Below are 27,480 nucleotides of genomic sequence, written 5' to 3'. Positions count from 1 at the left end.
AAAAGGATTTCACGCCTCGGGAAGGTTATCATGGCAAAAATCAGTCCATCCACCTCCTCAAAAGTCAAAACAGTGGAAATATGGAATTAATGTTACATAGTAATCATTTATGGGTGCTTGCTTGTATTTGATTGGCCAACGCAGTGAGTTGCTGGATGCACATTGCGTTACAGCAAATGTTGAGCCAAAAAGCTCTGCACACTTGAATGTGTTAGAGACCAGTACAAATTTAATAAAAGTAAAAACTTCTGCAGACTCATTGCAGGTTGATTTATTGATACAAATCTAAACTTTTTTTTTTAATTGATTATTTTTTTATACATTTTTTAAAGAAAATTGGTGTCCTTAAAGGTTGGATTTTTCCTCATTTTTTAAATTAAGGCATACATTTTTAGTCAACTTTAGCATTTGTGTATTCAATTATGCTAGACCACAAAAATAAAAATAAAAACACCTTGAAAAAGACACAGACACAAGTCATCCATTTTCTTAGAAATCTCTAAAATAACTGTCAAAAGGGCTATAGTCAAAGAAACAACAGACCTAAAGGCTACACATCCAGGTATTCCACCCCAAAGACACAAACACACACACACACATACACACACACACACACACACACACATATATACTGTAAAAACACACACAAACTGATGAACATATGCAAAACACATATCTACATTCTGTACATGCAATTAAGTACACTCACTTCTGTCCAACAGATGCAAAGGCACCATCTGACACTTGTGTTCCTGTCCTACTGCTTTGCTGCATGCTGCATACAGTAAACTCAACTTTAGCATTAACCTAATGGCAAACACACACACCGCTCAGCGTGTGTGAGCCTGCATGGCGTGAGTAGAGTAGCCATGCTTGGGTTGCTCTTGCCCTTAGTCACTAGTGATTCAGCAGGTCCCTTCAAGTTAGGGCAGTGAGCTTCATACTTGCACGCACGCACACGCACACACACACACACACACACACACACACACACACACACACACACACACACACACACACACACACACACACACACACAGGCTGATGCAGGAGTGGTGGTAAATGAAAGGGTTTTCTTCTACAGTGTCTTTCAGTCTAACATTCACTGTCTGTCAGTGTGCCTCTCTGTGCCATGGCCATTTGTCTGCTGTTGTGTGTTTAAAGGCAGTCACTCAGAACAGGTTAAATCCTTGAATGGAGCTTTAGTCACCAGCCTCGGGGCGGATACTACAACATGAGCACTAATCAGCACACATCAAGAAACTAATCATGAGTGTGGACACTTTGTTTTATGAACAACTTTAGATCTCCTTGAAATGCAGTCAGACCACATCCTGATCTTGTGTGTGACATCAGGGTGTAGATAAGGACATTTGTAATAGCATGCTGTTTTTATAGTTGTTTGAATGAGGGGTGGTTATGTCAATAAGGCATTGGTTCACTCACTGTAGCCTGTTTTACAGATTCCATGAATTGCAGGTGATCATTCAGCTGGTTGGTTAAAACTGTTCAGACAGGATGTTATTCATGTGTTTTCATGTTTGTATCAAATCTACATTTCTCACCAAACCTCCAAAAAGGGAAATAGAGATAGTAAGACTCACCTGTTGTTGCATGTTTGGTCAGAACTGTTGCTAATTAAAAAGCTACATGGAAAATACCGGTATATTAAATGTCACACCACTCAAGCCCAATAGACTGGATTTGAACGGAGTGGAGAATGTATTTTTGTGTGTGTGCATGCATGAAAGAGGCAGTAGGTATGTTTTCTGTCTCATTTGCCAGTAAACATTCAAGTGTTTGTGTGGCTGGAGTTGGCGGAGCTACAAACAGTGAGGAGGAGTGTCAGGTTGACTGTGGTCGGGGCTGTTTGGCTCAGTGAACTGCTGCCATACTGCTTCAGTAAAAGGTCATGGTCAAAAAAACACGGCTGGCTCACAAACCGCCACACCCACTCTTGACTCCCACACACACTCACACATGCGACAAATGAATGGATAGACAAGACAGACAGGCTGACTTCCTCTTTGGGGACAAGCAGGAAAATGACACCCACTTAAAGAGGAGGGGGTGACAGACAGACTCACCGACTAGAGCCACACCACACACACCCCAAGACTGTCTGAAAACTCAGCAGCCGTGAGCCCACAACCAGACAAATAGGAAGACAGAGAGACAGACACAGCGGAGACAAGAAGGAACAGTTGGTAATAAATCGTGTCTAGACAGACGCTAATGAAAGCAGCTCGACTGTGACTGCTGCTAAAATCAAGACGTGAACAGTATGATAAAGCGTGTTAGTTTGTTTGTGTGTGTGTGTGTGTGTTAGAAAGATGTTTGAGCAAGTACGTGTAAATGAGAGTTTGATGAATATAACCCTTTAAACACATCATGTGCTGTTTTTACCCTCACTCTCCTTTCGCTCTCTCTCTCTCTCTCTCTCTCTCTCACACACACGCCTAAATTAAACATGGCTTTGCCATCAAGCTCTGAAACGCTGACTTGTCACTTTTATCCCTAAAAATATGGAGTTATAGTCCTATCTTTATTCAAGAGCGCATTCTTTCAATTTGAGAGCATTTCTTACTGATATTACGTTCAGGTTTTGTAATAATTTCCCTGAAAACCTTGCTATCACACTCAAATAGTCACTGCTCGTGCTTGGATTTGCTGGACTCAGATATGTTGTTGCTTGGACAGATTTCCTGCTCTCAGTTTTCTAGGAGGGGTGTCACGATTCTCCAAATCCTTGATTTGATTAAATTTTCGATTCTAAGGTCACAGTTCGATTTGATTCTCGATTTTGACTTTTTGTTTTTTAAAGCACAGGTTGCTATGCCATTTTTAGACTAGACTTGTATGTAATAAAATAACTGACCTTTGTTTGCAACATTTATTAACAACATAATGTAACAATAACATGTCTTCAGTCAATTGGAAACTTGACAATTTGTCAATAAAGTAAAAAGAAAAAAAAGGTTTTCCGACAATCATGAGGGCAGACTCGGAGTTTTGGTGTTTGTAGCCCCCAACGTCGTCTTCCAGGCTGCGCTGCCTGGAAGGCACTAGGATTAGGCAATGGTTATGGTTGAAGACGACGGTCGCAGCGCTGCCTATAAGGATTAGTTGGGGGCTTAAAACCCCATCGAGCCAGCACAGCAGCTGAGCAGACCGATACCAAAGAGGGCGACTCGGCAGTCCGCTTACTTGTTGCTCTCTCTAATATAACCAATATAAGCTGCTCTGTTTAGGCTACAAAATGTTCATGCAGGCTGAAATTCAACCGTGCGGTTTTGTTGGGATAAGGCTATAAGCAGAAGGAATATCCGCTAGCTGCTAGGCTAATGTGCAATGGTAAACACATAGAATATGGTACATGCATATAACCGAGCTTGCAAACTGTGGCTTTTTTGTCGACAACGCGAGCGTTGTCAACATAGCTCACTGGAAATCCAAAATACTTTCACACACTTCAGTGAAAAAGGAGGGGGCTAAAGTTCTGTCGATGGGTCTCCAGCATCTGCCATGCTATCTTTTGACTGGCTGTAGCTAAATTACAGGAGGTTGACTGACTCGCAGCACGTCAACTCGTGTTTTTTTCTGCTTGACAAGCCGACCGGACGTGACATGGGGGCGTGGCAGTATCGACGATTACATTTTTTTAATTCAATATTCAAGATTGTGACTTAATTTCGATCGATTTCAAATCGAAATTGTGACACCCTTATTTTCTAGTCCCACCATCAGGCTAAGGTTTCTACTTGTACAGACAAATGATTATCAAAACTGTGGAGTGGAGATTTTACAGAATAAATCATGACAGCAGACATCCATGAAATTTGCTGACCACAATTATGCTCCAAAGGGGTTAAAAACCTTGGGGAAAACTTTGCTTTTTTTGACTGCCACTGTTATAGCAAAATGGTGAGAGCTGGTCACCTTTTAATGCCAAACAAACATGAAGAGACACTGGTTGTGCTGATCACTCAAGCTTACGACATGCTCACTCTACTGTAGTGTAACCTCTATCTGAAGGTAAAGCATAGCAAACCATGTACCTATCGCTCATTACGGTCATTGGTATACAGGTCACTTGATGAAAAATGGGTAAATATATAAGGCCCCAACCAAAAGGTTTGTGATGGCAGGTAACTTCATGTCAATCAACAAGCTAGTTGCTTTGATTGAGAAACAAGCAGCAAAAAATCCCTCATCAGTTGCAGAGTATGGCTTGTATCCAAAATAATTGAATTAAAAGTCAGAGTCCAATTGAAATGTAAGAAAAATACAATGCACCTTCAGATTCTACAGATCTGCATTAGTCAGTTTTCCCACTGAGTAACAGGAAAATACCCTGATGACCCAGAAGACTGTGTATTGTGAACAGTGATGCCAGTAACGCGTTACTTAGATTAGATAATCTGACCACTTTTTTCAGTAACGAGTAATCTAATGCGTTACTATTTCCAAACCAGTAATCAGATTAAAGTTACTTATCCAAGTCACTGTGCGTTACTATTTTTGTCATTTTCCTTAGTAAAAATATATACCGTATTTTCTGGACTATAAGTCGCTCCGGAGTATAAATCGCATCAGTCAAAAAATGCGTCATGAAGAGGAAAAAAACATATATAAGTCGCACCGGACTATAAGTCGCATTTATTTAGAATTTTTTTTTTTTTCATCTGTCAACTACACAATAGCACACAGAACAACAGGCTGAATACGGTAGGTGTCCGGTTTGTTAACGTAACACATTAACAGTTATTGAACTATACAATAGCACACAGAACGACTAGCTACCAGGGCGTGGAGCATGGATGTATTAAAGGCGTGGAGATGTAACTGCACCGTTGACAAGCCCCTCCCGACTCGTTCCTCCAGCTCTGGCCATCTTGCTTTCAGCCCGCGATTAGCCGATTAGCTTTCTTTGTTTTCTTCATTGCAGTAAGAGTCACCTTTTCGCCAGTCCCTCACAAGTTTCTCCCTCATTTCAAACTTTCTTTCTGCTGCTCGATTACCGTTTTCGGCTGCATATTTTACTACCTGCAGTTTGTTATCTCTTTTCTTTCTCAGTTGTCTTTAGGAGCAGCACATGTTGTCACAAGCCTAGAGCTCCCTCTCGCGGCTTTAGACGGTAATGTTTTCAGTATGAATTAACATTTAAAAACATGTTAAATTATATATATTTTGATATATAAGTCGCACCTGACTATAAGTCGCAGGACCAGCCAAAGTAGGAAAAAAAGTGCGACTTATAGTCCGGAAAATACGGTATATTTGCTTTCTTCTTGTGTCTCGGGGAGTGAAGTCACTGAATGCTACAAGTCACGTTTTCAGCATGTGGACAGTTCACGTGTACCACGCAGCGACACAAATGTAAGCAACAATGGAGGGAGGAGAGAGATGCGCGCTTTCTAGCCGGAAATACAGTCACTATTTTGAGTTTGTGTCAGCTAAAGACGGCAATATTAAGGTTCGTTGTACACTCTGTGCTGGTGGCGACAAAGTGCTATCTAGCTACAAAAATACTACGTCAAATTTGAAGAAACATTTGGAGTCGCAGCACTGCAGTCAAACTTACAGAGCAAGTCCCACCAGGTGGTGCGAAGCAAAGAGAAGGAGGTCCCCCACCACCCAAACAACAAAAGATGGACTTCGGTGCAAAACCAGTAAGTGGGGGAAGAGTTGAAGAAGTCGTTGGGGCAGTATGTTGTAGCGGAAATGCTGCCCTTAAACACCGTTGACTCGCTCTCTTTTGTGCCATAATAAACCAGATCCCTACTACTGGCAACACTGAGCTGCCTCACAGTAAACCGGTTGTCATTTTTATGTTGAGGCTGTGGGGGTGTTGTCGGCAGTTGCTGAATGTAACTAATAAAGTAACTTGTAATCTAAATTCGTTACTTTTAAAATCAAGTAATCTGTAAAGTAACTAAATTACTTTTAAAATCAAGTAATCTGTAAAGTAACTGTGGCAACACTGATTGTGACACAATGCTGGTAACTCAAAACCAATAACATTTGAATGAAGAGAAGCAGGCAGACGGCATGCCTAAAATCACCCCACGCACACACACGCACGCACGCACGCACGCACGCACGCACGCAGACAAACAGACAGTGTCCTGAGGCATTCCCTTCATACAAGCTAAACAAAATAAACACAATGGAAAAAGAAGAAAAGAAAGGGATCTTTTTGTTGAGGGTAATACTTGGTGAGACTCTGTTAATGAGTCATAACAACAGCATTTTCCTCACCCTTTAAGAAACTGTGTGTTGTTTTGTGTGTGTGCAAAATGATGAGGGAATGAAAGGAGTTTATGAGGAAGGTGTGTTTAAGGCTGTAGGCATTAGCCCAGGATGCACTCTTACTGTCTCTGGTGCTAAGTGTGTGTGTGCGTGTGTGTGTGTGTGTGTGTGTGTGGTGTGTGTGTGAGAGAGAGAGAGAGAGAGACACAAAGCTGGAGAGTGGTCAGACAAGTCCTGCCAAGCCCACATACCAGTGCATACAAGTGCTAAACTGTACTATCCAGTTGCATAATGCCATTTAACTTAACAGTCACATACCAAAAAGACTGACTCAGGACTTTATAATCACACTGCTATGTGTGTATTCGCTCCAAACCGCAATCATTTCATACCTAATAAATATAAAAATGGAAATTTCTAATTTGCAATCAGCCACACTGGGTGTGTTTGAGAGTGAAAGTGAGCTAAATAACAGCGCGTGAAAGAGCAGTACTGTGTAGGTTACACTGGTGTATAGCTTGAGCTGCATCTTCTGCATCTGCTCACAAAGACTTCTTTATCTGCTGTGGCACACGTGATCCCCACATGGTGGCTCATACCGTCTTCACAGGACCACACACACACACACACACACACACACACACACACACACACACACACACACACACACACACACACACACACACACACACACACACACACACACACTCTCGAATATGTATTCGCACTATATGATTAAGCACTCAATCACTTTCACCAGCAAGTAAGCATACAACCCCATAATGTATACACACCAACTCTTCCCTTGTCCTCCTATGTGTCTGTATGGTAAGTCTCTTCCCATAGTCATTTAAAGGAATACGCCACCGTTTGTTGAAATAGGGCTTATCACGGTCTCCCCTGGCTGTAGATAGGTGGGCCAATGCATTTTTTTGTCTCAGTGCAAGTAATTAGGTCGTTTTTTTGTCTTTTGTTGGCTCACTTTTACTCCCAATATGCTAACCGGCAACATAGGATTCCATTCACTATGCTAAGCTAACTAGCGGTGGCGCTACCGGTGTTGCACCGGACCAAAACAATGCATGCACAAAAAATGCGTTGGCCCACCTATCTACAGCTAGGGAAGACTGTGATAAGCCCTATTTCAACAAACGGTAGCATATCCCTTTAAAGGGCTCCCTCCAGACACTGTGACCCCACACTTCCTGCACTGGGTAGGCGCCAGAGCAGATGGGAGCGCACGTGTGTGTGTGTGTGTGTGTGTGTGTGTGTGTGTGTGTGTGTGTGTGTGTGTGTGTGGTTGTGGGGGGTGGGGGTGAGTCCCTCCCAACCTTACTTGTCAGTGTGTATCTATTAAGGTGTAAATGCCATAACAAAGAAACTAAGTCACACGGGAAGACAGAAAGCAGAACAGAGCAAAACTGAGAGAAGCTCTGCAGAAATTAATTTGATGGTGTGAATGAAAAATGTTTCATGTCCTCTATCTCACCATACCTAACCCTAAAGAACATATGAGAGGTAGATAGAGTAATAGTATCCACATTGGAAAACAATATTCTAATACTTTGATCTCCCTTTTGGCTGATTATAATATTGTAATATCACTCTACTGTTGCTGAAATAAATCAGCTAAATGCCTGAAATAAAAATGAAAAATGAAAGTGGGGAAAATGCTTGGACTAGTATTATTTTTTGATGGCCAAGGACCAGCGCTCCTGAGTCTTATATAATTGTGCCTTGACATTAACACAAGAGCTGCTGATGTCAGCAGGGAGTGTTGTTGTTTTTGTGTGTGTGTGTGTGTGTGTGTGTGTGTGTCTCTTCATGAATGTGTGCCATGATCATAATGTTCCTCTGGTGTTGATACATTTGATACAAACATGAAAAATGGACGGCCAATATGTGCGCTGTCAATTATAAATAACCAAAGACAGCTATAAATATTAGTAATGGTGAGTGTTGCATTACGTGTGTGTGTGTGTGTGTGTGTGTGTGTGTGTGTGTGTGTGTGTGTGTGTGTTAGATACAGTATGAATATCACATGCAGTGGGAGGGACTTAAGCAACTTTATAGTAGGGCCGAATTCCATTCGCAAATACTCTGCCAATCTGTTGTAATCATTATTGTAATCCTCTTCCATAGGAAATCAAGTGCAGGCAGCCTTATGAACATGCATCACACACACAGTTTATGCTAATGCTGCATTTGATCGTTCTACATCTTGTATTGTGTCCTTATTTGAGGTGTGTGCAGTATGCGTGTCTCTGTTCTTGTATTTGAAGTGTGTGTGTGTGTGTGTGTGTGTGTGTGTGTGTGTGTGTGTGTGTGTGTGTGTGTGTGTGTGTGTGTGTGTGTCTAAGACATGCCTGTGTGTGTAAATGTGTGTCCTTGACCAGCTGCACAGGGCAGAGGAAATGAGGCGGAACTTAATCTGGTCCACACCTGTCTGTCTCCCTCTGGTGGGAGGAGCCTAGAGCCACCCACCCACACACACAGCAACTAGATTATACATGCACCAGCCAGCTAAGGAGATTGGATCTATTAATGTATACCGAAACAGTTTTATGTTTGTGTACGCTTCACGAGAGAGAGGAAGGACAGAGATAGAGAGATCAATGGTGTGTATTTGTGTTTGTGCTGCATAATGGGGTGAGAGGGAAATATATTAAAAGAGTGACACTCATTAAGTAAAGAGAAAGCGAGAATGACAGACACAGGCGAGAGGGAAGACTCCTTTAGGAGAAAGCAGACAGGAGCGAGGGATGTGGTGGAGGCAGGGAAGATGAAGAGATCGGGGATGACAGTGTGAGCCACACAAGGACAGAGAGAGAGAGAGAGAGAGAGAGAGAGAGAGAGAGAGAGAGAGAGAGAGAGAGAGAGCGTGCACTGGTGAGGGAGGGTGGGGGGTTACTTCGGGACGCCAGAACCCAGTGACATGACATAGATGCACTGTGCTACTGTGCAGAGAGCAGAAGGGATGAGGGTATAGAGCGACAGAGGAGGAGAAGAAGAAGAGGGGGATGGGTGTGTGAGAGCTTACTGCCTCTTTGCTCTGTTTCCACACAGTTCTGCGGAGAAGACGATGGTAGGCTAAGTGTGGCGATGAAAACGTGTTTCTATATGTTAAAAGAGCTGATTGTAACACCAATTCATCATTACAATTACTGTTAAGAATGAATTGCTGATCCCCTACGAAGAGATTCTCAGGAAAGATTCTAAAGCCCAGTTTAAGACTGAAGCCATCTGCATCTGAGCAGCTGCAAAGGTCTACCTGGCGTACATTTTGTACACACCTACACACACATTGACTGCACCTATGTAGAACATGTTAACGTATATAGATACTCAAGTAAGGGACTGGGCTTTTGGAGTTAGAGTCCCTTAGCTCTGAAACTTCCTACCTGAGGATCTGAGACTTAAGGTAATTTTACATCATTAGAGAGTCAATTCTACTGCCTGATTCTGCACAAGCACTGACTAGCAAGACATACTTCTGCAATCTCTCTCTCAGCCTCTGCTGTTGTTCATGTGTCATGTTGAATGCTAGTCTCGCATTGCCAGACCTTCCCCCACAGCGCTGCAAAGGAGGGTCTGGCTAGTCCACACAGCATTCCGGGATGGGAGAAAAACATGCTCTGGTTTATTGCCGTTTCTTTAAACCAATCACAGTCGTCTTGGGCAGCACTCAACGCTGGAAGGAGCCACGGTGTCGCTGCAAAATAGCCTCGGGAAGGAACTTGTTTTGGTGGAGCATGTGTACGTTCAAAAGTTGTTTTAGTCGTGCAACAGAAAACTCAGATTGGACAGATAGTCTAGCTAGCTGTCTGGATTTACCCTGCAGAGATCTGAGGAGCAGTTAACCCTCAGAAATCCACCGGAGTTTAGAACGCCAACACAAAGAAAGTGGAAGGTAATGGACATCTGGCCGAAAAGAAGGACATCCGACGGAATTTCCGGTGGCACCAGAACAATCCCAGAAGTGGAACGTCGTGGATATAGACTATGTTGAATGTGTTACAGAAATGTTACTAGGTCTGGTAAGATTGCTGTCGTGACTTGGGTGCTTATTCAGGCATGAGACCAACATGTTAAATTGCCATCAGATTAACGTAAAGTAGCACATGTCTGGAAGAGGCAAAAGGATGTTTATCTTCTTCTGTAAAGATTCAGTAAACAGAGAAACACCAGGGAGAGACAGAAGAGACAAAATGCATGCTACATGCAGCAATTTTAATGCAAAACAGATTCAGATGCACACACTTTAGCATAGAGAAAATTATATATGCTGTCTTGTCTGCTCGATACCACATACACACACCATCACATTTCCAAGTCGCATGCAGAGCACCTTACAGCAGAAGCTTCCACCCACACACACACAATCACTTGTATTTCTTTTCACTACAGAATGGCAAACATTAGCATACATATATGCATGCAGGCGGGCTATCAGTCTGCCAACATATAACAGCAGAGCTCTCCATCCATCCTTCCTTCCATACACCCTAACCCCTATTCATCTCATCCCCTGCTTTCCTCCATCCCTCCCTTCACACCTGCCAGGCCTACAGCAAGGTCACACACCTCAATTACCCTGCGCAACGCACACACACACACACACACACACACACACACACACACACACACACACACACACACACACACACACACACACACACACACACACACACACACACACACACACACACACACACACACACAAAAAAACCAGGCGAAGAGGGAGGGGGAGGGAAGATAAGACAGGAGGGGGTGAGAGCGGATTTCACGCTACCCTGAGCACTGGCTAGCGTGCACCAGTGTTTTGGACATTTTATTTATGATGTACCTGCTCTCTCCTCTCTGCTTTATCTCCCTGTTTGGATCTCTGGTTCAGGCGACCATAAGCATTATACTTTGATAAATACCTTTATCAGCCAACCATATGAATAGCTACCAATTATGGTATCTGCACATATTCTGTGTGAAAAAACAGGAATGCTGCTTCACAGCATGATCACAAATCTGTGTCAAAAGTGTTCAGATTGAAATATTCACAAAAAAATGTGTCCTCACAATTTTTTATCACAACTGCATGCAGCAATGTAACGTGAGCAGCCGCAAAGAGACTTAATAATCACCGGCTTAACATCACTTATAGTCTGAATATCAGGCTGCAACATTGACACTAATGTACCTTACAAATAACACATCATGAATCCCAATGTGCCTAATAGCCATATTAATGTACTCGTGTTAAATGTGATCCTCCTATTAGGGCTTTTTGTATCTGCAGGCAGACTGCTGTTCACCCATGCAGCCACGGGATGCAACCAGCTGTGTTTACTCTGTGGGCTAATACAGCTGCCATATGGCATCAGAGTACAGGACACACACACTGCTCCTGGAAACTGCAAACACAGTGCCCAAACAGCACACAGTGCATGCACAGGCCCGTGTTTAAACCTCCAGTTTGTTTGGAAACTTTGAATAAAAGACTCTGAGGAGTTGGTCTAAACCTAAAAGTTGGGAATAAATAGAAAGATTTCTGAAAGAATATTTTGTAGCAGTGGGAGGGTGGAGTCCAGTTTGGGCTGTAACACTCATTAGAACCAGATCCCTGCTCCAATATATTAAAACCACCTACACATGTCAGCCAATGACCATCAGCTGATGAATGTAGACGTTTTTATTGCCTTAGCCATCTCTTATTAAAGATTTTTCAACTCCCAAAGCCACTTGAATGCATGGACTTGGGTTTTTTTTTTTTATGCCTCAAGAAGAATAGTATATATTTAGGGTCATAGTTTCCATTTTCTGCTGAATGAATAAAGAGGGAAGAAGACTGAATATGCAGTGTTGAGAATCAGACAGAATACAAACACTATGAAGCCTGTAACTCTATTCTCTACATCAGTGATAGAAATCCTGTGGGAGAGAGCGTCAGCCTGTCTCATGACCTCCTCCATCACCCTGCCCCACCCAACCCACACACACTCTTTACCATATTGTATCAGTGGAGTACAGTATAGGCAGCTTCCAGAGTGACATCTAACACTAGTCAAACAAAGGAAACAGAGAAAATCAATTACAACACTGCCCCCCCCCCCCAAACACACACCCACCCACTTCTCCCTTCTCTGATCTTTGCAATCAAAGCCATCTGATCACAGTGTGTGTGTGTGTGTGTGTGTGTGTGTGTGTGTGTGTGTGTGTGTGTGTGTGTGTGTCCGTGTATTCATGCATGTGCGTGCGTGCGTGCGTGCGTGCGTGCGTGCGTGCGAAAGCAATAAAGATGCAAAAAGCCAAAAGAGTTGAGGTTTTGGACAGATGCATTTCTAGGTTTTGATTGACACAGATTTACAAGTTAATGATTAGGAGGAAGAAAGGGGGACAGGACCAGGGAAGGAGAAATAAAAGAAAAAGGGGTAGACAGAAAGAAGAGAAGGCTGTGGACGGATGGAAGAGAGGGAAGGAGAGGCATAGTGCAGACAGACAGAAAAGGGATGGAGGGCTCAAGTCCTCGAGACAGATCCTGTTACCGGTCTGGGGGCAAGCAGGCGCGCAAGCACGAACGCTCCCGCACGCACACACACACACACACACACACACACACACACACACACGCACACACGCACACACACGCACACACACACACAGAGGTCACAGTGTACCCGCTGCCCTCCAGACACACTCATGCAGAGACAGATATCCTCGTAAACGCTCCAAGACAGACGCAGCTTTGATTTCTCACACACTGCTTTATACACACACACACCGAATGCACACCTGCCATTTCTACAAATGCATGACTGACACAATTGCACTTATGAAATAATGTCTAAACATACGCACAATAAAATCTGCTAAAACACAATAACAAAAAAAAACCGGCAAATTTGAAAGATTCGATTGGATCTTACCAAATAAATTGACTCCTGAGTGGCTCAGCTGTGACTTAAGACTTGTGTATTGAGAAGAAGTGGAGCGAGAGACATTGTGGGACACACAGGCGCACACACAAAGGCACAGTTATAGAAGTTACACAAGTGACAGGGGTCAGGGTTCAGTGTGGAACTGGGTTAAAGAGACAGGTGATGTAACATGAGAGAAAGCAAGAGCAGGAAAAAGACAGGAAGAAAGGGGAGAAGAAGAGAGCAAAGAGGAGGTAACAGGTTGGGTAGAAACAAAAATTATGAATAGAAGAGGGGGAGAACATGGAGGAATAGGAGGAGGAAGTAGATAATGGGAAGAATGGTCAGAAATGAAAGAGAGGAAGCAAAACTTCCCCCTCCACGTCGATCAGTTAATTACTGCTTTCACCCTCCACACACAATCTTTTTTTTTTATTATCGCATTATCAACTGGTGCAATATACATATCGCGAAAGGCTGCAATATATCGCGAAACTCAGAGATGTGTTATTTGAAAGAAAATATCAGCAGAATACTGCACTTTATTTCAATCTTTTTTTAGTGCTGCCTTTTATGTTGATTCAATGTTAATTGTTTTTTCAGTAAAAGCAAGTTGGAAATGATTTCCTTGTATTTGTTTTATATTATACATATAACAAGCACTTTCTTGTATTTTAGCAGAATACTGAAAGCAGCAGAACTGAGAACACTAACATGTGTTTATTTATTGCAAGTTATATCGTTTTTGCAATATTCAACAATGTTATCGCATATTTCCCTCATATCGTGCAGCCCTAACACACACACACACACACACACACACACACACACACACACACACACACACACACACACACACACACACACACACACACACACACACACACACACACACACACACCTTCTCTTTTTCTCCACCTACTTAGAAACATAATCAGGTTAATGCATGACCATAAGTCAATCAGATGGATCGATTGAGGTCACTGTGGGGTCACTCACATTTCATAGCCAGTGTGTGTGTGTTTTTTTATGTGTCTGTAATAAACATCCACAGATGTGTACTAAACTGATCAATGCAGTCAGATGTAGAGTTTAACTGGTGTGTATTGCTGTTTTCCCATGTTGCTAGGCTTCTGCTGAATGCTGCTTGAATAGATTGAACCTCGGGGGTTAGAAATTTACTCTTACTGTACACCTATTTCTGAAGCAAGTAAATCCAGTGAGACCTGTGAGACCAGGCGGGACTGAACACTACGTTTAAGTCTTGCATCATTAACAACAGAAGCCAAACACATACCTGGGAGCAAACCCAGCTCCCTGACAGAGGTTATGAAAGAGACTCACCTTGTCATTCACAAAGATTCCCAGGCATAAACACTCAAGTGCAAAACATAACCTGCATCTACTTTTGAAGGTAGTTCCAAGCACATACACTCAGCTTCACACACAAACACAGATGCAGACAAAAGTAATGAAAACAACTTCACATGCACAAACAATGAGAAGCTGGGCATGAGAAACACCAGAAATAAACAAATACAGAGAAAACGAAAAGGAGAACAGCATTGGAGCAGAAACATTAAAGAGCCTGCATATTTGTTATGTGCACAATTACAGAGTGCAGTAAAAACACAGGGCATGGGCCAATCGTCATGCGTTTGTGTGTGTTTATGTGGATCTGTGTTTGTGCACTTATATTATACTTCATATACTATACATTTTAGACATTTAGTAGCTGCTCCTAACCAGAGTGCAGCAGTAGCATAAGCTTCTATGCAGATATCATTACAAGCAGCTAATAATGAATACAAGTAACAACACATTCCTTTATCTTAGGAATATTCATGCATCATTTTCAGGGAAATAAAGACTCTAGTAAAAGTCACGCACAATCAAATACCTGACAGGTTTCAATTCTCAAACTCAATCTCTAGTGTTTGACCGACCTCAACATTTCTTCTTCTTCTCTTCCTCATTCCCTCCTCTTGAATTATAAGATATAAAGGCTTCTGCATCCTTCATTAGACGTGAATTATACTAGACGCATCCAAGGTGGCGCGGATTTATAGCGCGCGAGCCAAGGTCGTGCACCACGACAAAGAGGAAACCGGAAGCATGAACGAGCTTGAGGGTAACCGGATGCCAGGACTCTCAGAGTGACTGCAAGTCTCTCTGGTAAACTTACTGGGTTAAGATTAGTTCTTTTATGGTGAATGAAAGGCTTGATCTGACGAAGTAGGTCATTGAATCAAATCGTTTTGACATCGATTGACATCAATGCTGCTGCCAGTTCTTCAGCTTCAGTTGTTTACCTTTTTCTTCTTCTTCTTCTAGTCCGTAGAAATATCAACGTCGGTAGCCTTTCCTCATTAGCGCCACCGCTGTTCAAGAGAAGACTTCAACTAGTGTCGCGAGCACCAGCGAGGGTATAAATAGTCACAGCGATCTCATGATGTCACATTTGGAAGCACCAGCTGGGCTGCGTCTAGTATATAAGAGCCTTTACAGAGCTAGCAAACTTTAACAATCCACAACCCTTGACAAACATGATGCAAGAGACGCTATATCCACACTGCACCACCGTTGACCTTTGCCAAGAAGTGATAAAAATCAGCCATGCAGCGAGGACTCACACACACCTCAAAAAGCTCCTTGTTACAGAGGCCACAAGAAACCCATAGAACAGTCACACAATCTCTGTGTGTTCAGGTGTGTGTGTGATAGATTTTGTCTTCACTCAGCCTGCCAATCCCCTGTCTATCCCCAGTAGTTGTGACACAGCCCTCTCCTGACTGACAACTGGAAGCCATTACCTTAAATCAACAAACCTCAGCTTGTCTCCATCACACAAAGACCCCATGTGCATGCTCAGCATACTACATCTGCCAATGGCCCTCTGTATGGGTGTGTGTGTGTGTGCATTAAAAATGTCTCAGCATGGATATTTTTCTCTCAATCTCCCATATATCTCTTCATCTCCAGCCCTTTATCTTTTCTCTTGTGCATCTCTCTGACTGCAGCTCAGGTCCAGACAAACTTGGGACGTAGGTTTGACCTTCCACCAGACTGCCTAGCCTCTCTGTCTCAAGTACCGACTCTAGAGTCATAGTGAGAGAAACAAAGTGTCTCCCCTGTGTTTTCTGACCAAGGTGGGAAATCTTTAGCAGGAAAAGTTAACCTTCTCCTTGATTTCATGTTGTTTATGGAGAAGGAGAACCAGGAAATGAGTCAGGGGAAATGCAACGCTACAAAGCCACGGTCGAGCGACATATAGTTACATTTTTCGAGAGGTGCACGTCAGGCTACGGCATAGAGTCCGGCGTAGACGCAGAGGGGTCTGCCGGGGTACGCCATCGATTCGACGCAGAAGCATAAAACAGCCTTTACTCTCTGCTAATCATATACAGCTACCTACACAGGCTAGTTTCAATGGTGGATATTAGCTCCAAGGCCAAAGCTAATCTGCCTGAGCCCTTTGACACTGCATAATAGAATTAACCACCTAAGCCTTATCCCTCTGTGCCTTAACGATCTGTGCTTATGAATATAAAACTAGTGTAGTCATAAAAAAAAGCCTCATAGAAAAAGCCTCAGACCAGAACATTTAGCCACAGAATTAAATGCAACTACTGTACTACTGTCTGTTCTTGTGTGTGTGTGCGTGTGTGTGTGTGTGTGTGGCAGAAATACATGCTTAACAACAGAGTAACTTTTTGCACAAATTCTGGCAAGTATGCCCTGAACAGCTTACACTTGTGTAAGGAGAATACTTTAAGCACTTGCACCAATGTGCAGTATTTAATATGCCACATTGCACCTTGGAAATCTTTTGAGATAAAACAAGGCCAGCTGGTACCACCCACTACCTATAAACAATATTTGCTTCAAACACATTCCAAAGATTGTAGAGGACTTTGTTGAAACTAGTGGGAACATCAGCATTACCTTCACAAGAGGAAAAACACTCGGAGATGAAAAAAATATAGATAAACATAAAATCAATGAGCACATATCAGCAAAGGTTGTTACCAAAGTTAAGATATATATATATATATATATATATATATATATACACACACACACACACACACACACACACACACACACACACACACACACACACAGTACAGGCCAAAAGTTTGGACACACCTTCTCATTCTATGCATTTCTATTTACATTGTAGATTCTCACTGAAGGCATCAAAACTATGAATGAACAAATGTGGAATTATGTACTTAACAAAAAAGTGTGAAATAACTGAAAACATGTCTTATATTCTAGTTTCTTCAAAGTAGCCACCCTTTGCTCCGATTACTGCTTTACATACTCTTGGCATCTTGGAAAACCATTTCAGTCACCTGAAATGGTTTTCCAACAGTCTTGAAGGAGTTCCCAGAGATGCTTAGCACTTCTTGGCCCTTTTGCGTTCACTCTGCGGTCCAGCTCGCCCCAAACCATCTCGATTGGGTTCAGGTCCGGTGACTGTGGAGGCCAGGTCATCTGGCGCAGCACTCCATCACTCTCCTTCTTGGTCAAATAGCCCTTACACAGCCTGGAGGTGTGTTTGGGGTCATTGTCCTGTTGAAAAATAAATGATGGTCCAACTAAACGCAAACCGGATGGGATGGCATGTCGCTGCAGGAAGCTGTGGTAGCCATGCTGGTTCAGTATGCCTTCAATTTTGAATAAATCCCCAACAGTGTCACCAGCAAAGCACCCCCACACCATCACACCTCCTCCTCCATGCTTCACGGTGGGAACCAGGCATGTAGAATCCATCCGTTCACCTTTTCTGCGTCGCACAAAGACACGGTGGTTGGAACCAAAGATCTCAAATTTGGACTCATGCCAAAGCACGGATTTCCACTGGTCAAATGTCCATTCCTTGTGTTTCTTGGCCCAAACAAATCTCTTCTGCTTGTTGCCTCTCCTTAGCAGTGGTTTCCTAGCAGCTACTTGACCATGAAGGCCTGATTCGCGCAGTCTCCTCTTAACAGTTGTTCTAGAGATGCGTCTGCTGCTAGAACTCTGTGTGCCATTCATCTGGTCTCTAATCTGAGCTGCTGTTAACTTGCGATTTCTGAGGCTGGTGACTCAGATGAACTTATCCTCAGCAGCAGAGGTGACTCTTGGTCTTCCTTTCCTGGGGCGGTCCTCATGTGAGCCAGTTTCTTTGTAGCGCTTGATGGTTTTTGCAACTGCACTTGGGGACACATTCAAAGTTTTCGCAATTTTCCGGACTGACTGATCTTCATTTGTTAAAGTAATGATGGCCACTCGTTTCTCTTTACTTAGCGGATTGGTTCTTGCCATAATATGAATTCTAACAGTTGTCCAATAGGGCTGTCGGCTGTGTATCAACCTGACTTCTGCACAACACAACTGATGGTCCCAACCCCATTAATAAGGGAAAAAATTCCACTAATTAACCCTGACAAGGCACACATGTGAAGTGAAAACCATTTGAGGTGACTACCTCATGAAGCTCATTGAGAGAACACCAAGGGTTTGCAGCGCTATCAAAAAAGCAAAGGGTGGCTACTTTGAGGAATCTAAAATATAAGACATGTTTTCAGTTATTTCACACTTTTTTGTTAAGTACATAATTCCATATGTGTTCATTCATAGTTTTGATGCCTTCAGTGAGAATCTACAATGTAAATAGAAATGCATAGAATGAGAAGGTGTGTTCAAACTTTTGGCCTGTACTATATATATATATATATATATATATATATATATATATATATAAAAAAAACATTCTATCAATCATAGCAACAAATATGTATTTATTTACATGAATGGGTCTCTAATTATTGCTTGAACACAAGCAGTTATTAGCCCAGCTCCCCTCTATCCACAGACACAACCCAGCCACGGCGCCAGCCAGCCAGCCAGCCTCCCCTCACCTCCACCCCCTCACCTCCTTTCTTGCCTGTCTACTCCTCTCCTTCTCCTCCCCCTTTTCCCGTTTTAAACACAAGGCAGCCCACCCTTCCCCCTCTCACTTCTTTCTGTCTCCCTTTTTCTTCTTCAGGCAGCACACTCAATCAACCTCACCCTCCTCCTCCCCGCAGCCATCTCAGCCTCCATTGCAATGAATGCACAAACTCCCTCCTTTAGCTGTGGGGGGAGTGCCCCGGGGCTGAGGAGGGGTAAAGAGGAAAGCAGCACAAATGCACACACACAAATTCAATCACAAAAACATTCTCCCCCCTACCCCCATGCCCCTCTGTGTGTTTGTGTGTATGTGCACATCTGCAGAGGAACACAGGAACACAGGAACACCGTGGGTGATAGACGGGGGTGGGAGGTTTGGGTGGCGTCCTAATGGCTCTCAGTGCAGGAAATGGCTTGTTGCTACACAGACAGCTCCAGAATCAACTGTTATCACAGGCCAAATCCCCATATTTTATCTGCATCTGCAAAACACACACGTTCACTCACAGCTGGGCCCCCTCCCACCCCTCCCCCCAACTAATGACTATGCAAAACTGTAGCCTACAGAGAAAAAAAAACAAAAAACAGCCATAATAGAAAGTACTAGAATCTGTCTTGCCATATTATATACTGTATGCTATTATACTATATAACTTATGCTGCATCTTATTGTATCTACCAGTATATTTTGGGTTTTTGTTGTATGTGTTGTTTTCTCATGTCCTTTTTACTGAGAAGAAAGGAAGGTTGTTTAGTAAGGTAGGCTGTTACCTGGAGAAAGCCTGAGAGATGGCATGAGTTTTAAACATTTCCACATAAACATTATTTCTTTTGAAAGTATAAAGTTCTTTATGTATTAAACACAATAATATCAAATGTTGGCAAGACACGGAAATAAAAACTTCAATTCTACTATATACCATATACTGTTCTCTTGTATGCCAAACATTGTTCAACTTGCCATACAACTGCTCATTAAAGAATACTAGTACAGTGCCGTTTAAAATGTTTGGAAAGGGCCACTGCTTGGTCTGTGGTATTGCTGCTTGTAGCTCTCTCCAGAACCATTTTACCCAAAAATTACTTGCAGAAGGACCTCAAAGCACTTAATATGCAGCCACACTCTGTAGCCTACTACTGACTGTGTGCTCCTACTTTAGAGAAAAACATATTGTACTAATTCACCTGACAGAGAATGTTGCAGATTCATAATTTACTTACAAAATATCACAATTAAAATGTGGAGTAATCACAGACATTTGCCTCATGGACTGATGGTGGTGTGCCATGCTCGTCATATATCGTTAACGAATTTAACACTTTAGCAGAGGTGTTCATTTCCAAAAAGGCTTAGTGGCTTGATGGTTAACGCTGAAGTATGGATTTTTTGGGGATTTTGCAGATAGTAATGTTATTAGGGTTATAAGTTAGCAGCACACTTAAACAACCAGTGAGCATAGAGGGTGAAAAGGAAGAAGTGGTGAATTTACAGTTCACAGCAACTTAATGCGATATATAGTTTATCTATAGTGTTTATACGATCTAGTGTCTGCAAATATTTTATTGAGTTTCCTCTTGAATGAAATACTGAGTGAATTTAAGCTGGACCTTTATTGTGAAGGGTAGACACAAAAGAGCCAGCATTATGGCAACGTTTTTTTTCTCAACCTTTATTCCTCAACCTTTATTGTGCAGCTGGCTTAGCTCAGTTGGTAGAGCAGGCGCACATATATAGAGGTTTACTCCTCGATGTAGCGGCCGCGGGTTTGACTCAGACCTGCGGCCCTTTGCTGCATGTCATTCCCCTTCTCTCTCCCCTTTCATGTCTTCATCTGTCCTGTGGAAATAAAGGCCTAAAATGCCCCAAATAATAAATTATCTTTATTGTGCGGCCGTTTAGTTATATTCACAGTTAATTAATATCAAATATCCAACGCTGTCCAAACTTTTCCAAATTTCAAACCCCAAGGTCATTGGGTACCCAAGAAACCAAATGTAAAGTAGATTGGATGAACGGTCCATGAGATATTTCAGGCGCACGCACACGCACTCACACACACACACACACACACACACACACACACACACACACACACACACACACACACACACACACACACACACACACACACACACACACACACACACACACACACACACACACACACACTCCAAATTTATTAGAGATGATTTCCCCTTCTATAACACAATTAGTCCATTCTAAATCATTTAATATCTTCATTTATCAGATCATATTTGACTGTCTATTTAACTGTACAGCACAGTTTAAACAATTAGTTACTCCATTTGATCAAATATACAGAACTCTTTAAAAAAGTAATCCATTCTAGCATAATCTATTCTGCCATACCACAATGTAATATATCATGCCATATCATATTCTCCTGTAATACACCGTTCTCTGTATTTAGTATATGAACCAGCAGCACAGTATAAACAGATTAGCACAGCATTAGCGCTGGCTGTGTCCTGTGTACAGTATATCCTTATCGGGCAAGACTGAGGTAGTGAGCAAGCAGCTATGATGTATTCCAGCCCACAGCAGGCGACCCTGGCTGAACCGCGCCTGGCACGCCATTGGATATTGGATAATCGCAGTTGGACAGGAAGTGGTGGAGTTATAAAAAAAAAGAAAGAAAAAAGTAAAGAGAAATGTCAGAGAGTAGAGGATGCTCTACTTCCGCTGGTAATGAACTAATGAAAAGAGAGAAAGGAGAAAATTCCCTGTGGGGAACAGGAAGGGTGGGGGCGGCAAATGTAATAGTAACCGTGATTTTGCCTTGTGTGTGAAAGTGTGTGCGCATGTGCAACCGGGCTCTCACGTGTGTGTGTGTGGAGTACTGTAGGGGTCAGTTTACAGTAGTATGTGTGGTATGTCTTTCTAATGAGGCTTTTATTCTAGAAATATTTGTATTGGATTAAACACGGGGAGCACGGATTTAATTAGGACGGACACGGACACAGACACACACAAACACACAGACACACACAGACACACACAAACACACAGACACACACAGACACACACACACACACACACACACACACACACACACACACACGCCCAGGCAGAAGCTGGCACAAGTGTTGTGTTTCTCACACCATCGCGTAGGGAGGACACAAGGACACACACTAGAGCTGGGCAATTTATCGATATATATCGATATCGTGATATGAGATTAGATATCGTCTTAGATTTTGGATATCGTAATATTGTGATATGACATAAGTGGTGTCTTTTACTGGTTTTAAAAGCTGCATTACAGTAAAGTGATGTACTTTTCTTAACTTACCAGACTGTTCTAGCCTTTCTATTATTTGCCTTTTCCCCACTTAGTCATTATATCCACATTACAGATGATTATTTTATTGAGGTATTTGGTCAAGAAAATCGTGTTATCTGATTTACCCCCTATCGCCCAGCCCTAACACACACACACACACACACACACTTACAAAACGGGTGCTGACTGCAGACCAGACTACTGACAAGAACAAGCTGAAAGCCCCCAGACTACAACACACTGGACGGGATAAACCCACACTGCATACTGAGCTGTGTGTGTTTAACTATGTGTGAGAAGCTAATGGGAGCCGGCATCTGTGTGTGTGTGTGTGTGTGTGTGTGTGTGTGTGTGTGTGTGTGTGTGGAGAAGAGATAGGCATTCACTGATTAATGCTTAGGCAGCAAAGTCACAAGACCCATGTTCAATACAGTCACCTGCCTAGTTCACGATGAAAGATAAAGTCGGGAGAGATACTAGTGGTAAAATGAAAAGGAGAGAAAAGGGAGACGAGGAGGAGAAAGAAAGAGAGACCTTTTGTGCAAACTGGCATTTAAATCAGCACGAGTGAGGAGAGAAGATGAAAGAAACAGAAAAGAAGAAGATGGCAAAGGAGTGAAACATGATGAAAAAAAGGAGACAAAGAGATAGAGAAGTAAAAATTGACTACTTTTGTATTTTGTTTTCCGCACCGGTGAGCCAGCTGGCTGCGGAGCCGTCAGAGGGTATTTAAATCACCCGGCTCTGACATGAACCACTGATTTTTAAACTAACATGTTGTGACTTTCAGCACACTTCTCAATAGGATTTCCTTTTGTTTCACAGTAATTGTCTTAATTTGCTTTTATGTAAAGCACTAGCAGACACTATTTAATAACTAATCTAATAGGACCTTTCACTCTCTCAAACTCAGTACACAATCAGCCAGGACAAGAAAAATATTTTACCAAAAAGGGGCTCTGTGGGCCAGTGCTTGTCTATTTTGGGGCATTCTTCACATGCAAAAGTTTGGGAAGCCCTGTGACATAAACATTCAAGCCCATCCACAAAGACACACATATAAAGCCCCAGCTGGAGCACACAAGCTCCCTTTGTGCTGCATTCCACACGCCTTTTAGCCTTAGCTTCAGCCTTTAGCTTAGCTTCTCTCCATCTGCACACACACAGCAACTTTCTGCTGCTTTTGTCTGCAGAGCGGTAGCGGTGAAACAGCTGAGAGCTTGTGGATAGGAAGCTTGTCTTACCGTGGCCAGGCTGAGGTTGTGCTCAGAGGGAGACGCAGGGTCGGCTTGGTGGAGTAAAATCCCAAAGAGGTTTGTTAGTTACAGCGTCAGCCAGCTCAGCAGATTCCTACTACCTCTCCTTTCCTGCTGCCTGCCTGCGCTCCCAGCTTTGTGTGTGCCTTGTATTTTCCCTTTAAATTGCACAGGCTGCCTCCCCCCACCTCCTCAGCACACACACATACGTACCCAGCCAGCACACAAAACACTCACTGCTCCTGAATATGACACTGTTGTCAAAAGCATGCAGAGCTGCTGTTGTTGTTGTTATACATTTTTTTTCTTATTCTACAGCATGCAAGGAAAAAACTGAAGGAAAAAAAACAAACCAAAACAGAAATCCTTTGTCTTTCTTCTTCTCTCCCTCTATATAAAATAAAAGTGACTCTCGTTTTAGATCCTCTTCTTCCCCCCCTTTGTCTGTGTTTCTCTTCCTCACCCTCTATCTCTCTATATTCTGTCTTGCTTTTTCCCACTCAGTAGTCAAACAAAGAAAGGAAAGGAACAGAGCGAGTGCACACACGCACAAACACACACAGAAATACACAACACGCATTCGCTTGCTGCTTTCTCTCTTCCTCTCTCACATACACATACACAGGCTCAGAGCCCAACCCCCCAGCCTACCTCCCTCTGATTTTTTTTTCACTCCCTGCCTTTCTCTAAACAGCACCTCCCCCCTTTCCACCTCCCTCAGCCTGATCTGGCCTCGTTCTCATTCGTCTACCACCCCTCCCTCTCTCCACCCTCTCTCTCTCTCTCTCTCTCCATCCTTCCCCTCCCTACCTCTGTGTGTCAAACAGATGGGATTGGAGAGCAGAAGGAGCCTCTGTGTTCACTCTCTACCTCAATTTCTCTTCTTCATTAGCGTGATGCAAGCCTGATGGAGACGTGCTTTGACCTACAGTTCACACACTGAACAGATACACACAGATTGCAGCTAACCTTCGATCAGGGTTCTAAAACTCTGCAGTGTGTTGCCGCGCAGATGTGAATTTGTTGCACCAACATCTTCGTGCCACCAGATGTGTGAAGCCAGTGATAAGGGTTTAGCAAAAAAAAAAAAAAAAACATGTGGCTCAATGAGAACAAAGGCTTCTAGGTTCAGAATCCAGATCTGGTACAACATGACCACTGGAAGACTTGGTAACTCTTCTCCTGCATTTACTGACTTCTGTCAGCATGCGTTTAGTGTTTGGATTGGATTTATTACATCTAATTTGTTTCTAATTCAATTAATTAGATTAGACTGTTTTACTGCTGTTTCCTCTTTGTAAACTCAGTTTTGTGTATTTTGTCAATTTTAAACCTTCATTACAACTTGGGTCTTATTTTCATAGGTTTGTCCATCATGTACATCAACTACGATTGCTGCAAATCAAATTTCCTTTCTAAGGATAAATAAAGTGGAACTTGAACTTGAACTTGTATATACCCTAATAATTGCTGGGATGGGACTGAGTCAGTCAGACGATCAGGCAGGTTGTAACCATGCCGACAGTTTAACCAGATTAAATACTAAAGCACTTTATTTGGAGGTAAAACCAAAAGTGAGCACATCCAAAATGTCAGTAATATTTCCTCATTGCACAGGAAAACTGTGCACGTGCACAACTACTGCAAGTATGGCAGGTCAAAGTCGAACCAGGAAGTTGGTCTGTTAACTGGATGTTTACAATGGACAATTTAGGTAATGTTTCTCTTCCAAATACATTTGGCTGACCTGGGGGTTTGTTTGAAATCTGTCTGATCGTCTGACTGCTCATGTTTCTTGCTCAGTCGTACCCGTTTTGTTTTTTTCCCAATAAGAACTACAGACGTAAGATGCAAGTTGTTCTCTAAGAGAATGAAAGTTCTTTTTGCATTGCATTATGGATTTCTTTCCCTTCTTCCACTGTGTAGCACTTCTTCCATCAGTGTGTGATTTCTTGTTTGTTTGCTCAAGGAAATCACTTGACATTTGTTGAAGAAAGGAAAAGCTTTCCAGATCAATATCACTTAATGTGCAACTTGAGAAGTCTGACAAACGAACAAACAACCAAAACTATTCAAAGTGATATTTAGAAAGTCTAATATAATGTTAATAACCTTTTGATTGCCATTTACTATATGTGGTGATACAAAATGTACTGCATTTACAGTGAGCACAGATATTATGAGTTCGACAGAGCTTTCAAGTGTGGGACAGTGGAACAAGTAGTGTGCCTGTGCGCGTGCGCGCGCACGTACACACACACACCTCACGTTTCTTCATTAGGAGATGTTTCCTATAGCTCACGTTCAGACAGGAAGATGGAATTCCAGAGCGGAGAGAAAAAGTACAGTTAAAAAGCCAGGAGAGAGAGAGAGAGAGAGAGAGAGAGAGAGAGAGAGAGAGGGAGGGAGGGAGGGGGAGGAGGGAGGGAGGGAGGAGAGAGAGAGAGAGAGAGAGAGAGGGTGACGGTATGGAAAATACAACATGGAGCCGCTGCACTCTCTGACCAGGCCATAGGCTGGAGGAAATATAGTAACTATTACTGCACTCACTGACTCCTATAGACTGCCCCCCCGCCCGTCTCTCCATAAAGAAGCCAGGGCACCAGGAGCCACAGCTCCACACTGCGTGACTAGAATGCAAAGCTAACAGAGAATATTGAGTCTGTGCCAATTGCTGAATGTATCTGCCCTCCGAAATAGGTTAATTTCATTTCAGCTCCTGCTGTATAGCATCATGCATGTTCTAAAGCTGCTGTTTGAAGTGAAGACATTTCATCAGAGAACAGCTGCGATGGCAAGTTATCACAGCTAATAACCACTTCTCATTAGTTTTACCTTGGTTGAGTCAGAAGATCCTTGAACTCTGCACATAGATTGAATGAACACAAATGTATAATAGATACATTTTTGAACCTGTTGTTGAAGCTGTTGGTATCTTATGCTGTGCGTCATTAATTTCCATCTGGTGTGTAACTACCCAATGATAAAACATATTCTCCACCTGATGCTCATTACCTCCGCCATGGAACAAACACTCATTGGTTGAGCAGGGTAGCACATCCCATATCACTGGAGCTTGGCCAGCATCCAACAAGTTAGTTCAACAATGAAGCAACAGTGAAAGTTTACATTATTAATTTGATTAATCATTGAAACATTTAAATATCGGCAAACAACACTGGTGCACGATAACAGATTTAATGGAGCAGAAGCACTGTTCAGACTTTAATCTATAAAATTAGAAAATCTGCTATCTGCTAACTATTGCTTCAGCATAGAAGCAGTAAGACCTTAATTACCAAGTTTTTAGATGAACATTTAACCCAACTTTAAGCCTTGTTTAAACTCACGAGACACCGTAGCGCAGGCCTAAACAGATCGTACGTTAACTATAAGCACGCACAGAAACTTTTACACTAAACATACAACTCCCTAATGCTGAGGAGGAATTGCAATTAACTGTAAACTCATATCTCGTATCAAATTTATGGAAATGTTTTATCGCCTTAATACAATCCCTGTAATGAAATGAGTCAAATATTTGGAACAACAAAATGTATTATAATGAAATGAAGGTTGAATATCCTGTAAACAATATGATTTGGCTGGGAAAAAAATTTACTCAAATGTAAAGTGTTAAGATCTCTTGTTTTTAAAGCATTTAAAAAACAAATTGGCCATCTTTCTAAAATATTGAGACATATTAAAAGTTAAAAGTAATTAATTAGTTTACTTCTTAATTTAAGCAACTGGCACCAAATTGCAAAAATACGGAGGTGCAAGACCAAGCATCGTCAAGAACTTGCAGGGCTTTCT

At 42.4% G+C, this 27,480-nt stretch overlaps 1 protein-coding gene across 3 annotated transcripts in view; it reads right to left on the bottom strand.

Annotated features, from left to right (window-relative positions):
* kdm6ba (lysine (K)-specific demethylase 6B, a) overlaps positions 1–27,480 on the bottom strand; it is a 138,390-nt gene that overhangs the window by 40,683 nt on the left and 70,227 nt on the right. Inside the window, exon 1 of one of the 3 annotated variants that reach the window (XM_039822833.1) lies at positions 23,653–23,976. The exons of the other annotated variants lie outside the window; for them this stretch is intronic. The gene's annotated coding sequence lies outside the window, so the exon portion shown is untranslated. Of the gene's footprint in view, positions 1–23,652; positions 23,977–27,480 lie in introns of those variants that run through there. 3 annotated transcript variants of the gene reach the window in all.

This window comes from Perca fluviatilis, chromosome 14, assembly GCF_010015445.1.
Source record: "Perca fluviatilis chromosome 14, GENO_Pfluv_1.0, whole genome shotgun sequence".
Taxonomy (NCBI): Eukaryota; Metazoa; Chordata; class Actinopteri; order Perciformes; family Percidae; genus Perca; species Perca fluviatilis.
The sequence above is the reverse complement of the archived record's forward strand: the minus strand, read 5'-3'. Positions and strand labels throughout refer to the sequence as shown.